Source organism: Halichoerus grypus, chromosome 12 (genome assembly GCF_964656455.1).
Source record: "Halichoerus grypus chromosome 12, mHalGry1.hap1.1, whole genome shotgun sequence".
NCBI lineage: Eukaryota > Metazoa > Chordata > Mammalia > Carnivora > Phocidae > Halichoerus > Halichoerus grypus.
In genome coordinates this window covers 54,853,866-54,868,770 of record NC_135723.1, presented here as the reverse complement: position 1 = coordinate 54,868,770, position 14,905 = coordinate 54,853,866, and the positions used below count along the sequence as shown (strand labels likewise).

Genomic DNA, 14,905 nt, shown 5'->3' with positions numbered 1-14,905 from the left:
CACAGATCAACCAAAATGAGGTAATCTACCAGTCTCTTTTTTTCTCTTAAATAGAGTCTCCCCATCCCCACCTCAACCCTGTTCTGTCTGGGTTGAGTGCTCTCCATGCTGTTGTAGAGCCATCATCTTACGACATTCCTTTCACTATCAACCTTGGAATTTCCTGTTTTTCTTCTGAGTTGGATTCCTTATCTCTTGCTATTGGTTTACTCTCTCGTTTTGGTGGAGAATATCCTCTAGTAGTCAAGACAAAAATGATCTTCCCTTTGTCTCCAGTGTTCTGAAACACCATAAATGTTCCTGGGCATGGGCCTATTCACCTATTATGCTGGGCCCTCAGTGGCCCTTTCAGGAAATCCGGAAACTCCCATCTTTCACTTCTGAGAAATGTGTTTGAATTATTTTATTGATGATTTCCTCCCCTTGGTTTTCTGTTCCCTCTTTCTGAAACTCTTGTTAATTAGACATTGGAAATCCTGCAATTGGTCCTCTAATGTCTTTATGTTTTCTTTTCTGTTGTTCCCTCTGTGTTTTACTCTCCTTTTTAGGAGAATACCTCCACTTTATTTTCTGATCCTTCTTTTCAGTTTCTCATTATTACCACAATGTTTATTAATTTCTAATACTTCTCTTTTTTGTAACCTGGATGTTCCTTTTCATAGTTTACTATTATTGTTTGAAGGGTATAACATTGTGTCTTATTTTACTGAGAGTATTAATGACACCTTTTTTTTTTTTAATTTAAGAGAGAGAGAGAACATGCTTCTGGGGGAGGGGCAGAGGGAGAGAGAGAGAGAAATCTCTCAAGCAGAATCCCCAGTGAGTGTGGAGCCCAATGCAGGCACAATCCCAGAACCAGGAGATCATGACCTGAGCTGAAACCAAGAGTTGGACGCTCAACCGACTGAGCCACCCAGGTGCCCGCTAATGACAATTTTTAATTTGTTTAATCCCTATCTGTTTCCTCCAAGTTGTTTTTATCTATTTGTTTTGTTATCTAGGTTTCTTGTTTTCAGCCTTCCTTAGATATCTGGTAATCCTTGGGTTAGAGTAGAAGATTAAAAAACTGATTGGAAACTCTGAGCTTATAGATGGGGCTTGTTGACTTTGAGCTTCACCTAGCATGAAGCACTGTTTATTGTAGGAAAACTGATTTAGTTTTTTCTGAAACTAAAAGATTTAGTTAATCTTTTTTTTTTTAAGATTTTATTTACTTATTTGAGAGAGAGCAAGAGTGAGAGAGATCACAGAGGGAGAGGGAAAAGCAGACTCCCTGCCGAGCAGAGAGCTCGACCCAGGGCTGGATCCCAGGACCCCGAGATCATGATCTGAGCAAAAGGCAGACATTTAACCAGCTGAGCCACCAGGGTGCCCATTTTCTGGCCTTTTTTCTTGGGGTGGTCACATTCTCCAGAAAGAAACTTTTCTTTTCTCCTGTCAAGTTCACAAGGTTATGCTGCCAGTGTTCTGGTAGCCAATTGGGGAAATACAGCTGGGAGTCTCAGCATTTTATGGTCACTATATGCCCTAGTTTGTGGTTCTGTTCCCAAAACCAATGGCTGAGCCAGCTGACCTCCAACACAGAAAGAATTTCTTCAAAGAATAAACCTACCATTTTCTAATGGTGTGGGGAAGAGCAGGGTGTAGACTCAGTGGTACAGAGCCAGGAGGCAATAGAAGCTCTAATTGCTTCTCAAACCGCCTTCACTCAGCCTTTCTTTGGTTTACTTTGCCTTAACCCTCAGGTTCTGAAGTATCTGGGACTGCCAGTTCCTGAGTGTTTTGAGGACTACTATAAATTTTGATGGTTTTCCATTTGTGCCATTGTTGGCTTAATGTTCTATGGTGTGCTAAATTGCTTCAGCCCCGACTACGTATGAGCTGCATTATTTATGAGGATTACATGTCTTCCTTTCTGTTTCTGTTTTCCTTCCCTCCCTCTCTCCCTCCCTCTCTTTCTTTTTCTGTTTTCACTCTTCTCTTTTTCTGGATATTGGCCTTTCTGGATTAATCTTATATTTAAAAAACAAAAACAAACAAAACCCTTTTTCTCTTTTCCATTTCTTTCTCTTTTTCCTATTCTTTCTGGGAATTTGTTCATTATTTATTTAGCTTATAATTTATTATTTATTATTATTAGCTTATTATTTATTATCATCAGTTTTATTATTTAGCCCATTGAACTTTTCATCTTTGCTGTCATATTTAGAATTCCCAAGAGCTCTCTTTTTAAAAATAGTGTCTTGTCACATGAAAACATCTTCTTCTTCTTCTTTTTTTTCATTTGGGAAAATGAGAGTTCATTTTTAAAATTTTTTTAAAATTTAAATTAAATTAACTAACATATAATGTATTATTAGTTTCAGAGGTAGAGGTCAGTGATTCATCAGTCTTATATAATAACCCAGTGCTCATTACATCACATGCCCTCCTTAATGTCCATCACTCCATTACCCCATCCCCCCACCCCCGCCCCTCCAGCAACCCTCAGTTTGTTTCCTATGATTAAGAGTCTCTTATGGTTTGTCTCCCTCTCTGATTTCATCTTCTTTTATTTTTAACTCTCTTCTCCTATGATCCTCTGTTTTGTTTCTTAAATTCCACATATGAATGAGATCATATGATAATTGTCTTTCTCTGATTGACTTATTTCGCTTAGCATAATATCCTCTAGTTCCATCTATGTTGTTGTAAATGGCAAGATTTCACTTTTTTTGATGGTTGAGTAGTATTCCATTGTATATATATACACCATATCTTCTTTATCCATTGAGCTGTCGATGGACATCTGGGCTCTTTCCACAGTTTGGCTATTGTGGACATTGCTGCTATAAATATTGGGGTGCAGGTGCCCTTCAGATCACTCCATTTGTATCTTTGGGGTAAATCCCTAGTAGTGCAATTGCTGTGTCATAGGGTAGCTCTATTTTCAACCTTTTGAGGACCCTCCATACTGTTTTCCAGAGTGGCTGCACCAGCTTGCATTCCCACCAACAGTGTAAGAGGGTTCCCCTTTCTCCACATCCTCGCCAACATTTGTTGTTTCCTGACTTGTTCATTTTAGCCATTCTGACTGGTGTGAGGTGGCATCTCATTGTGGTTTTGATGTATTTCCCTGATGCCAAGTGATGTTGAGCACTTTTTCATGTGTCTGTTGGTCATTTGGATGTCTTCTTTGGAGAAATGTCTGTTCACGTCTTCTGCCCATTTCTTGATTGGATTATTTGTTCTTTGGGTGTTGAGTTTTATAAGTTTATAGATTTTAGATACTAGTCCTTTATCTGATAAGACATTTGCAAATATCTTCTCCCATTCTGTTGGTTGTCTTTTGGTTTTGTCGACTATTTCCTTTGCTGTGCAAAAGTTTTTTATCTTGATGAAGTCCTAATAGTTAATTTTTGCTTTTGTTTCTGTTGCCTTTGGCGATGTGTCTAGCAAGAAGTTGCTGCAGCCGAGGTCACAGAGGTTGCTGCCTCTGTTTTCCTCTAGGATTTTGAAGGATTCCTGTGTCACATTTAGATCTTTCAACCATTTTGAGTCTATTTTTGTGTGTGGTGTAAGGAAATGGTCCAGTTTCATTCTTCTGCATGTGGCTGTCCAATTTCCCAAGACCATTTGTTGAAGAGACTGTCTTTTTTCCATTGGATATTCTTTCCTAATTTGTCAAAGATTAGTTGACCATAGAGTTGAGGGTCTATTTCTGGGTTCTCTATTCTGTTTCATTGATCTATGTGTCTGTTTTTGTGCCATGAATATATCTTTTTTTAGCTCTCTGAGGAAATTAATATTGGCTTAAAACATTTTTCTTCTAATTCTTATTTTTTAAATTTCTCCTGAGTTCTTCTTTGTGTTTGGTCTATTTCTTTCAAAAGAAGGGTGTGGCTTTTTTCAAATGTCTTGGTTACTTATTTGTAAGGGAGAGATACTAAAATGTGCATTGGAAGTTTGATGTAGGTGGGGCTTATTAGTTGGTGGGCTTTTCTGAAGAGATATCTGGAAGGGCTCTTGATTTTTCCATTGTTTTAAGACCTTAAATATCAGTATATGCAGAAAGTGGGGGCAGGCTTCTCCTGGAATATTCAGTTTCCCCAGAGAGGAGTTGTCTAATCTCTTGACTGGAGGACATAAACCTGCCTTGCAAGTATTCTGATAGCTCAGTCTCACAAAGGTTAGCAAAAGGGCTGATGTTGGTGGCTGTATACATGTCTCATTGTGAGACTTTTAGTTAATCTCCCTGTTGCCTGTTGGTATTTCACTCTACCCACACCTGAAACTGAACTCCCATACACAGACTCCCTTGGCTGCTTAGATTTTTTTCTCCTTAACAACTTTTTTGCAATGCCATTTTAACGCGTTTTGAGTGAATAAACGCAAACTTTTAATTCTTTAAGTGGACCTAGAAGCTCTGCCTGTATATTTATTCTTACCTCCTCTAGCCAAGTCACATCTTCTCCCTGAACTTGTATTATTGTTTGCAAGAAAACTTATTCTTCCAAGTCTTGTTTAATCTGAAAGAGCATCTTGGGATTTTGAATCTGCCCTTTAATAAAGTGAGAGTACTTAGGTGTGGGGTGAGGCTCCCACAGGATTCTGGAATATGGGTCAGTATACCAACTTCTACAGGATAGCTACGTGTGAGAGGAAGGAGACTGACCTATGGAATAAGTGTGCGTGCTGTGTGTGCACCGTGGATGTGCATGCTGAGCTCATACAGCACACATTCGTCTTTGGCATGGGGCCCCAGGCACTGCTTGTGCACCTCCAGGAAGCTGTGTTGATGCCCTTGTTTCATGCTTCACTCTGCATTTGCTCTTGCAGATTGCTCGTTGCCCCTTTGTCCTGGAGCAGGGATTCTTAAGAAAGCCTGGTGTTACAGCTTTTACTTCTTAAAATCTTGCATGCAACCGATGTTCTAATAAGAGTTCATAACCTCATTAATATAGACTAATCAAATAGTAGATATGAGAAGGTAAACTGGGCAAAATCCATTGCTATTATGTTGGAATGGGAATAGAATTTTATAAAAAAAATCTTAAAAACAGACAAACAAAAAGCTAAAAAACACAAATGGTTACCAAGCTCATTGGTATTTGGACATTTTAGAATTTAAGAAATGACTACATTGAGAGTCTTTCTTATGGAGTCACCAAGCAATAGATACCCATAAAACAGTCCTTTGTTAGCCTACCTTAGATTTACACCATGATTTTGAATGTGATAAAACTACTTTTAAAAATTGTCCTCTAAATCACATTAAAGCATAAAGGAGGTTTTCACCAGTTCAGACTGGCCATTATCATCCTGTTAGTTCAAAATGATCCATATTATCAAGCAGATTCTAAGGTTTTCTTTTGAATAACCAGTGGATGCTTTAATGGAGCACGAGGAATTTGTTTTCTGCTCTCATCCAGAGCCCAGGAAGCTGGTTTGACGTCAGGGCCAAGCTGGGGTATTGCGGGGTGGGGTGGGAATAGTGCTCTGGTGAGAGTTGGCATGGAGTCCTCAGCTCTCTGTCCCGCCTCTTTCGTGTGTCCATTCGTCTCCATCTACAGGGCAGGGGGAAAGGAAATGCCAATTTGTCCTGGCCTTGGGTGTATTAAAAACATCTGCTGAGAGAATGGTTTTCAACTGGGAGTAGAACACTGGTGACCCGAAGTTGTGTAGGTGGGATGTGGAGTTTTTATAACAGTTCCTAAGAAACCAGTGTAGTTTCACCCCCCGTGATTATCTGCAAGCATGTTATGCCTTGTTATTAACTTTGTAAATGTTCAATGGATTTTTTTTGTGGCAATGACAATTACAGAATTCATTTTCAGTGTTTAACTTATCTGTGTTGTGGTTAGACTTAAGGTAGTGTAAAAATCCTCAATTGTTGTATTGCAAAATTCAACTACCGTGACATCATCATTTGCTAATATGTTTTCTAGACAGAGGAATAAAATTTACTTCCAGTACTAACATTGCAATTATAAATGTCCTTAAAACCTTTACCTTTTAGGTAAAAGGTAAGAATAACATCAGAATGCCTGTTAATATGTAATTTCCCTCTTAGAAGAAATGAGCCTTTAATTTAATCCTGATGAGACGGAGTTCCTTTATGGTGGGATGTAAAATGCAAAAAAAATGAGCCCCACTTCTAAGCAACTGAGGAAAATGAGCTGGGATTTGGGGCAGCTCCGCTTTCAGAGGTTTCTCACTTGTGGATGTCTTCAGTTTGGCTGAAGAGCAGAAAGTAAAAGCATCAAGGATCCTACAGCACATAAAATGCTGTGCTTATTTATTTTTCTTTCCACTTATGGTAAATCTCAAATATACACAAAAGTAGAGAGGCTCTACCCACCACTGCAAAAATTTATTTTCCGTGTAACGCCATCAACCTGATATGGGAAGACACAAAGTGGCCGATGTGAGAAGTACTTACAAGCGTGGTGCAACTTAAAAACATGGCAAGAACGTACTTCCCAGTGTGCCCAGCTTTACTCCTCCAGTGAATATCAGTATCATGTAAATACCATTTGTTCACAACAAAACGCTTTCTGAACTTTTAACAAGTGACATTTTTCGTGGGACTCACACTGATTTGATAGAGCTCAGGGCAGGCTCATACGTAGAGCCAGATCTGGGCATCTGACCTCACCATCCACTGTCTAAGTCAGGTGAAAATGGAGTCAATACTAGTAGACACAGCAGGGGAGGCAAGTGCTAAAAGAGCACCATCGCAAGTCCACAGGGGCCCTGGGAAAGCTCGCAGATGAGGGTCACGCTTGATTCATGGGCTTTAAAAATGCCAGTGACCTGCAGTACCCCAGGGCAGGTAGGGGTGCAACTGGAAACTGCACCCCACCCCCCAAATTCCCACTCACCTTTCAGGCTGCAGGTCAGTGCTCCCGGGAGCAAATGCCCCACATTCCTTTTTCAGAGGAATGCCGCTGTTTAATTTACCACAGGGAAAGCCCTAAAACCCCCCAGGGCCTTCCAAAAATAGATGGGATTAGTCAGTAGTGACATTTACAGGGTTTTTTTTTCCCCCCTTCCGCCCCCCCTTCTCAGGAATGACAAAAGTTTTTTTTTTTCCTTTCTGCTTAGTAAACTTATCTCCCTTGAGGATTTTCACCTTAAGGAAGACGCGGTTAAATTCTATACTGGATTTACTGGGTTTTATTGCAAAATTAAAAAAAAAAAAATCGAAATTGCTATAGCCAATATGGGGAGGTGTTTCAATTATGTTGATAATGGAAAGGGCTGATATGGAAGCTATCCTTTGGAAAAACTGGGGGTGAATTAGTGAAGAGATGAGAGAATCCCCTGAAGTAGCAGAAGTCTGAAATTTCTCAGCCCTCCATTTGGATAATGACTGCTTTCCGCACAATTGGAACCGAGGAAATGTTTAGATAGATACTGCAAAATTCTTTTCCAACCACAGTGGCAGGTGTCTGGGACTCACGCCTGCTTTGCAGACTAATGAAATGTAACCATATGTGTCCTTCAACAAAGAGGTGCTAATTTCTTTCTAAAAAGAACCCCAATGAGAGGTAGAGTGCCGGTAACCAAGGGTAAAGCCAGCTGCCCAATTCATTGGTCCTTTAGTTCACTCATTCATTCCCTCATTCCTTCATTCAGCCGTTGATTTCTTTCTTCTTTCCAGCTAAAGGGCCTTTGGTCTTGTGAATGCTCCTGGTAGAGTTACCTCCCACTCTTCCTTCAGGTCTCAGCCAGATTTCACTTACTTAGGGAAGCTTCCCCTGGCCCCTCACCTCCACCTAATAGGGGTATCATGTTCTTACTGAACTACTCTCTCTGGTATATAATAGACACTCAGTAAGTATTTGTTGAATGAATGAACAAGTTAATCCATTCATCCATGCATTCCTTCCTTTGTCTCTTCACTAAGCAAGAATTTCCTAAGCAACAGCTGTGTGAGAACCCTGGCCAGGTGGGCCAGGATGGGAGGAGAGCAACCTTTCATATCTGAGAACAAAAACAAGTCACGACCCACTTTCTTTAAAACCAGAGAGATCTGAGAGTGAGATGGATTTCAGCCTGGTATAGGGGTGGAAGTTTACGGAATTAACCAGAAGGGTCAGAGAGATAGGAAACAGTGGTAACTAAGTTTACACTTGTGCCAAGCTCATGTTGACTCTTAGAAGAAACATCATTTTCCTAGTAAGGAAGCTGTGGCCTAGAGAGATTAACCGACTTACTTTGAAGTCACGGAACTGGTGCACTCGGTTCTCTGAGATTTTTTAAACTGATTAAAAGTCGTTGTGGATTGAACTATAGGAATCTGCAGTATGTTTTGGTGCCTTGGATTTGAAGGGAGACGAATTATTTCCAGAGAAGTGAAAGGATGCAGAGTGTCGATCCTAGAGGAAACATCCGGAGGAGAAAAGGAACGGTTCAGAGTTTCAGGGCTTTTCTACCCTGAGGTGGTGGTGGCAGAGGGGAGCACCGGGAACCCCGCCAGGAGAGCATTCTGGGAGGGGGCTCTTTCTTCAGCAGTTGATTCAATCACCATAGAGTTTTTCCCAAAAAGTAAATTTTTCTCATGGCAGCATAGAAACTTTTGGGTGGTTCCACTTGCCGGACACTTGTTCTATTGAACTCAGCTATTCCATTTAATAGATCATCAGTTGTGTATTTTTGAAAGAACTGCACCTCATTTGCAGAGTTTGGGCGGGTACAAAGCCCCTTCACTTACAGCAGCTTGCTTGGTCCTCTGACATTCCTGTGAAGAAATTAAGACTAGAGACCTTGTGGTTTGCCCAAGAGTCACATGGCCGGTTAGTGGAGGAACAAGGACTTGAACCCAGGTCTCTGAATCAGGTCCTATACTCCGTAGTATGGGAGGTTTGTGGAGGTTGAGGATGGCGGAGACAACTCACATGAAAGAGTTTCTTCCGCAGGCTGGAGACAGAGAGTAAAGTGTAACAAGAGCTTTGAAAGCACTCAGATTTCTTCTTTTTTTTTTTTTAAAGATTTATTTATTTGAGAGAGAGAGAGGGCACATGAGTGGAGGGAGGGGCAGAGAGAGAGGGAAAGAGAAAGAGGGAAAGAAGCAGACTCCCCATTGAGCGGGGAGCCCAACACAGGGCTCAATCTCAGGACCTGAGCCAAAATCAAGAGCGACACTTAACTGCCTGAGCCACCCAGGTGCCCCTAGGATTTCATTCTTAATACTTCTCAGAGGTGTGCTTTACTCAACTGGAGCTTTTCTTCCTACCACGTGCCATAGCAGAAGGTGACAGAGGTGAGCAGCAACTTTTAAGGATAATGATTGTTAGCAGACCATTATACAGCATTCACTATGTGGCAAACATCGAGTGCTTCATATATATTAGTTCATTTAATCTCACAATAAGTCTGTGAGATAGATACTATAATTGTCCCCAGTTTACAGATGTGGAAACTGAGGCACAGAGAGATAAAATTAATTAAAGTCTCACAGCAAGTTTATTGTCTGAGGCCTGTCTTCTTAATCACCACACTTTTTTTTTAACCTACTGACTTTTTACCTATAAGATTAGTGAGCCATGTGAGTACATAGGAAAGGCCTCAATATTGCATTCTCAAAAATATTCTTAAAACTCTGGGTTTCAAAAAAATTACTTTTCTTTGTAAAGTTTCTAGAAAGTTACACTTCCTGAATAGGTGGTTCATATGCACAGTACAACACTGGCAACCACCAAAGGGTGTGTAAAAAAGTCAGTCTCCCTCCACCCTGCCCCCCAGCTGCTCTGTTCCCCTCTCCAGAGGCATCTGCTAACAGTTTCTGGTACTGAAAATGATGTTTGGAGATTTACTTTCTCACTTGTGCTTAAAGGAGAAAGAAATGCTGTAGAAGGCCCCCCAGCTCTGGCCTCAGTTGGATCCTCTTGTCCTGACAAGGCACATGTGGGCTGTCTGGCAAACTGGTAGGGCAGCCAGCCAGAAGTCAGAGGGCGGGTGGAGTGAGGAACTGTGCAGGAGAGAGGAGTGCCTAAGGGAGAAGGAGCTTGGCTGCACATTAAAGCTTTTAGGCTTTGTTGGGGGAAAGGGAGATTCTGAAGAAATGGTGATTTCCTCTAATCCCATGGCAGACCCCCATGGAGTCATTTCTGAGTCCTTTGATTTGGAGAGAACCCAGTGGGCTGAGGTAGAGCCTGCAAGGGCTGTCTCTTTTAATGTTCTGGAAGACATTGAGCCCTGCTTGAAGACCCCTCCATCACAGCAGCCATGTTAAGGGGAGAGCCTCCTTCCTCAGCTCACCCCGGGTTCTGGACAGTGTTGGCACCTCTGAGTTTCCTGGGAGTGGTGATGGAGGGCCAATGAGGCAGTAGAGCTTTGAGGGAGGTGGTGGGCTTCACAGTTCAACCCCTCCAGGGAACTCCAGAACTCCAGAACAAGAGACAAACAAAATGGCAGGCTTGACTCACAAACTGGTGACCGCATATAAAAAACACATATGGGATAAAAATGTTTGCTGATTCTCTGCACAGGACATTCTCTTGTCTTGATTCTTTGTTCTGGCTGTTCTCTTTGCCTGGATTGGCCCTTTTTCTTCTCTTTTCCTGTCCAGTTCCTGCTTATCCTTTAAGACATAGGCAGCTCCTTCCCTACACCCCTACCCTGCCCCCAGCCCCTGGCCCTGTATATTTGTCACCGCCTGACTTGTATTACAATCATCTGCTAATGGGTCAATCTAAGACCAGGCACTTCTGTTTAGGGGTAGTTTAGATCAGTTTTGTAGTTCCAGTGCATGGCTTTCAATAAATATATAGACTAAGTGTAGAGTTCCTGCAGGATGTTCTGCACTACACCTAAGGTACTTAAGGCATCTTTGCAAAAGATCTGTCAGGAATAATTGGGGCCATCTAATGATCTACTTTTTGCTAGCTTGGCAGACTAGTAAATCTGCCTTTTTTTTTTTTTTTTTTAAAGATTTTATTTATTTTACGGGCGCCTGGGTGGCTCAGTTGGTTGAGTGACTGCCTTCGGCTCAGGTCATGATCCCGGAGTCCCTGGATCGAGTCCCGCATCGGGCTCCCTGCTCGGCAGGGAGTCTGTTTTGCCCTCTGACCCTTCCCCCTCTCATGTGCTCTCTCTCATTCTCTCTCTCTCAAATAAATAAATTAAAAAAATTAAAAAAAAAGATTTTATTTATTTTATATTTATTTGGGAGAGAGAGAGAGAGCAAGCATGAGCTGGGTAAGGGGAAGAGGGAGAAGCAGGCCCTCCCTGCCAAACAGGGAGCCCAATGTGGGACTCGATCCCAGGACCCTGGGATCATGACCTGAGCTGAAGGCAGACACTTAACTGATTAGCCACCCAGGCGCCCCGAAAATCTGCCTTTTGGTAGAAAGTGGGGCTAAAACTCTAGGTGATTTTGCTTTCAGTGAGCATATCTGGAACAGACTGCACTGGAAAATGAGCTTCATTAACACGTCAGCATAACCATTTAATTATCTTAGATATCCATCAAAGTACTGGCTGTATTACTCAAGTTTAGATCATTGAAGAAAAATAAAAACAATTGAGAAATCTCATCCTGTTTCTGTGAGGGAAATGTTCTATAAGAGCATGTTGAGGTAGCCTGAAGAAAGACTCCATATTATTGTTATGTTTTTTCCCCTCACTCTCTTTTTCTTTTTCCCCAATATCTTTCTCCATTCCAGACATGGTGCTTTAAATAATTGGACTTGGGTCAAGGTTGGAATATAGAATACAAGCCAATGTTGGGGAAGAGATAAGTAAATGCCTAATTGTGTCTAAGTGACAGAGGGGAAATAGAACATAACTGGTACACTTTTGGCACATAACCCTTTCTGTCTCTTCAGAAGATTGTCAGGGAAATAGAAAAAAAAAGTCTGAATTCTCTGAGTAGGTTCTGCTTTGTATAGTTTCAACCAAATGAACTAAATGTGTGCTTGGAGATTGCAAGTCTACAGGTAATGGTGCGAGCTGAAGGTTTTACACTGTGTAAAAATTGTAGTTTTCCCCTTTGGAAGTCAAGAAGACAGGAACGGGAGGGGTGGGTGGGGGAATCAATGTGTAGGTCAAAAATTTGAATTTTAAGCATAATCTTCTTAGTCATCACTTTCATTTCTGTCTTCTAGGGAAATCTGACACAGCTAGAAAGCAATGGAAAACACTAAGGGTTGCATCAGATGTTGAAGAGGAACCGATCATACCATGGAGATAAAAATGATCTCTGTAAGGAAGATTTTAAAAATCTGGTTATTTAAAGATAGCAGCCTTTTCGAGGAAAACTAATAAGGGTTCCTGAGGCCAATTTACCCTTGCTAGCAATGTTGGCCCCATGTTAGAATGAGGAATGGATGTGTCCTGATGCTATTCCTCTTCATAGATTTGCAAGAGTGGGCTGTAAATAAATTTTCATCCCTTTTCATGGTTTTTTCCTGTAGAGAGCATGCTAGATTCACTCTGTGGAAAAATGTCTACAATAGATTTAATATGGTTATGATTTTGCCTTAATTCTGTTAGGTAAGTGGTTTCCTTTTATTCTTTCTTAACTGTGTATCTAAAATTAGCTTACAGCCTTACCGGCACCATATGTGACCCAGGGGAGAGTTAGAAAGGAAGTAAAAGATGTGGTCTCAGAGGGCCCATGGGGGAGAAACAACACAATAATGATAATTAACATTTGTACAACACTTGAAAATGTAAAATGACTTCCCATTACTTTACCTCATTAATTCTCTCCACAAACATGTTGTGTAGGTTTTATAATCTCTATTTGACAAATGAGGACAGTGAAGCTTGAAGTAGGTGGGACTTCCCCAGGATCACATTCCAGTAAAAGGCAGAGTCTTAGAAATAGTGTTCTGACTCTAAAACTATATCAGATTCCATTGAAAACTGGCAATTTTAGTCCAATATCTGTATAAGTGTGTGCTGATAAGACTTCACGAATGATCGTGGTGGAATGGGGTTCCCCTGGGATGCTATCTTGGGAAAGGGTGCAGTGCACATGGACAATTGAAGCAATCAAAGGAGACCCAGCTGTGGGGAGAAAGGTGAAAAATGACATGGGAGGAGAACAAGGGCAGGAATGAGCTGAACATGTGGATCAGGGGAAGGAGACAGACCTTCCCAGGCAGAGGAACTGTGGTTGGGAATAACAAGACAAATCTAGGAGATACTGGGGATATGAATATAAGGGGTAGGGGAAAAAGAACACCTGGAATTTTCTTTCAATTGCTTCAAGGAGTCCACAACAGAAGTTGCTGTGAGCACTCCTAAGAACATGTTCTGCTCTGGTGCCTCAATGAGTAGAAAAGGGGGTTGCCAAGTGAGTTATATATAGAAGTTGTGCAAGGGAAGTTCTTATGCAAAATGACTAAACATGCTTCATTGCCCTGCCTGGTTACTTATAAATGTTGTGTATGTGCAGAAGTTGGTGGTAGTCCGGACATTGTCTACGAGATTTCTCAGAGAGTAAAATGAGAATAAAGTTGTTCTAAAAGACAAAGAGCCTCTAGGTTACCTGCAGATGCTGACAAGCTATTTCTCTGCTACAGTGAAGGCAGTTTTAGCCACATTCACATTAAGCATTTCCTATATCTAGCACTAACACCTTAGAACTTGGGGAGACTGGGGGACAGAGCCTTACTCAAAGGAGGAACTGACAGCTTGGGGGTGGGGAGGGAAGAGAGACCTGATGCAGATTTGAATGATCTCTATAGTTATGTAACTTTTCTAGCCACAAATCACTTATTAAACCACTGAATTCATAGGACAAAGATGACTGTACATTTGGGTCGCTCCAGTTACCTTGAGATCTGGAACCCACGGGGCTGGGGGTGGCATTTAGTCAGGTCGGGAAAGACAGCATACCAAGCACAAGAGAGAGCTCCAAATTCTTGGGAGTCGGTGCCTGACTGGCTGCACCCAGAGTCTCTTCCAGGGGCATATTTGCCTAATTATAGCACAGGGTTTAGAGTTTGCTTATCCATTTTGATTAAGAGTGTAGGCTCTAGAACTGGGGAGTGTACAAGTTTACACTCAAGATCTTAGGGCTTGAGTTTCCTTTGTAAAAGAAGGCTAAGAGTAAAACCTATCAAGCTGTGGTAAGGAGCATGCATGTGTTGCAATTGTGTTCCTCGTGACACAGAATGTGAGATGGAGGTTGGCAGGCAGAAAGGGGATTAGGGAGTCCTCTTGGGATCAATACTTTGGGGAAGTGAAGATGGCATTCCTGGAGAGAGAGAAGGTGAACTGTGTGTGCTGCAGTTGTGAGAAAAGCCCTACTCCCATGAGTGGCTGTGTAGCCGCAGTAACCCTTCAGAATTATCCTAAACAAAGGGGGTCAGTCAGACATTCCCGCAGTGCCCAGTCACTGGATGTGAGCTGGCCCCAGGAGGGGGGTGTGTGATCTCGGACAAAGAAACTCTTCAGCAGAGGGCAATGCTTCAAGAGGGATTCAGGTGATAGCTGTTAGCTGCCAGCACTCCAGCAGGTGAAGGGACTGAATGCTAAGCCCTGAGGAGGTGGTAAATCTGACCCCAGATTTTCAATGTCATCCTGTGTCCTATGTCCAACAGTCTTCAAATTGTTTAGGATTTCCCTTTTCCCAGGTGTACAACTTCCTGAATAAATGACCATAGATCCCTTTAGGGAGGGATTGAGCTGATTATTAGTATATATACTTACCATGGTGTGGTAGGGTCCTCCTTCCTGGGGACTTTGCTTCTCTTTCAGTCAATAGGTTCCAAGTCAAATACTGGCTCAGATCCAGAAATTGGGCTAGAGATCATGACTTTTCATTGGATTACCCCTAGTCTCTTGATCACCCATCCTTGATTTCTTTTGTTTGTATAGATTGAACATTACCTTATTGGCTTGCCCTAGAAATTCTGTATTCTATTAACCATCTCCATGAATTATGGCGATTATGACCAACTTGCTT

At 41.7% G+C, this 14,905-nt stretch overlaps 1 long non-coding RNA gene across 1 annotated transcript in view; it reads left to right on the top strand.

Annotated features, from left to right (window-relative positions):
• LOC118548961 (uncharacterized) overlaps window positions 1-14,905 on the top strand; it is a 142,500-nt gene that overhangs the window by 65,508 nt on the left and 62,087 nt on the right. The window contains exon 2 of the long non-coding RNA XR_013442782.1: window positions 12,093-12,189. This is a non-coding gene — a long non-coding RNA (uncharacterized LOC118548961). The remainder of the gene's footprint in view (window positions 1-12,092; window positions 12,190-14,905) is intronic.